At 43.8% G+C, this 1,035-nt stretch overlaps 1 protein-coding gene across 1 annotated transcript in view; it reads right to left on the minus strand.

Annotated features, from left to right (window-relative positions):
* akt3b (v-akt murine thymoma viral oncogene homolog 3b) overlaps nt 1-1,035 on the minus strand; it is a 97,522-nt gene that overhangs the window by 15,509 nt on the left and 80,978 nt on the right. The gene's annotated exons all lie outside the window — the stretch shown is intronic.

The raw sequence follows: 1,035 nt of genomic DNA on the forward strand, positions 1-1,035 counted from the left end.
GACAACCGGTCAGGCGTGTGCACGGGACCACCAGGACAACCGGTCAGAGTCTCTATAAATTTTGACTGGATGGTTTTCAGATTGTTTTCCTTATTTCCAATAAGGTGCACACGCACACACACACACACGCACACACACGCGCGCACACACACACCTGTAAAGTTTATTTTGAAACCTGTTGATTCACAGCAGCATCTTTACCTGTTTTTTTAGTACTTCCGGTAGTTTCTCGATTACCGGTATGTGAAAAATACTCATGTTGTTCAGTAACTGACGCAGTGTTTAATGGATTTTCATTTTGACGTTGGTGCAACAAAGTAAATTGTCAGAAACGACTGGTTTTAACTGGTCTGCATTAGTTCAGTCAGATGTTTTTAAAACTGCAACAGGTGTAACTTCACTTTGCCCTTCGATACGCTCACTGACAGGTCTGGGTTGTACGAGGCTCAGAGGCATTAACGTGTAGAATACAGGCTGATTTGTGAGTTCATGTTTAGATGGTTGCACTAACTGGTCCCACTGGTACAGTCACACAAAGGAAGCGTCCAGAGGACCTGGCCTGATCTCGGAGCATGAACTTTGATGATCGCTGCGCTCATTTTGTCGTTGCCGCACCTTCCATTCGTTCGGTTCTTAAAAATTATACTTTAGTTTAAGCAGATCCAGATGTGGTTGAATAAAACGTGACCTGAGACAAAGGTTTTCATTTTCAGACTTTAAGTTAAGCCGAGAGCAGCCAGCTGTGCGACTACAAATCCTAATAATGATAATTGAATGTGTGGAGGCCAAACTGTTCCTTTAATCACCCCAGGTGTTGACAGATGTTCTGACACATGTTCTTTAATCAGGTCTTTGTTGTGAAACCATGTCTTTTATTTTCTGTATTTTAACCTGCCTCCATCTCAAGGTTCCAGGTTCCATTGGGCTTAATGATGCAAAGTTTCACTCACTGCACTTCCATTTACTTTGCAACACGCTGCGGACACACCTGTCCTGCCTCATCACACCTGTCCTGCCTCATCACACCTGTCCTGC

Source organism: Nematolebias whitei, chromosome 16, assembly GCF_014905685.2.
Source record: "Nematolebias whitei isolate Nwh7 chromosome 16, NemWhi1, whole genome shotgun sequence".
In the NCBI taxonomy this organism is placed as follows: Eukaryota; Metazoa; Chordata; class Actinopteri; order Cyprinodontiformes; family Rivulidae; genus Nematolebias; species Nematolebias whitei.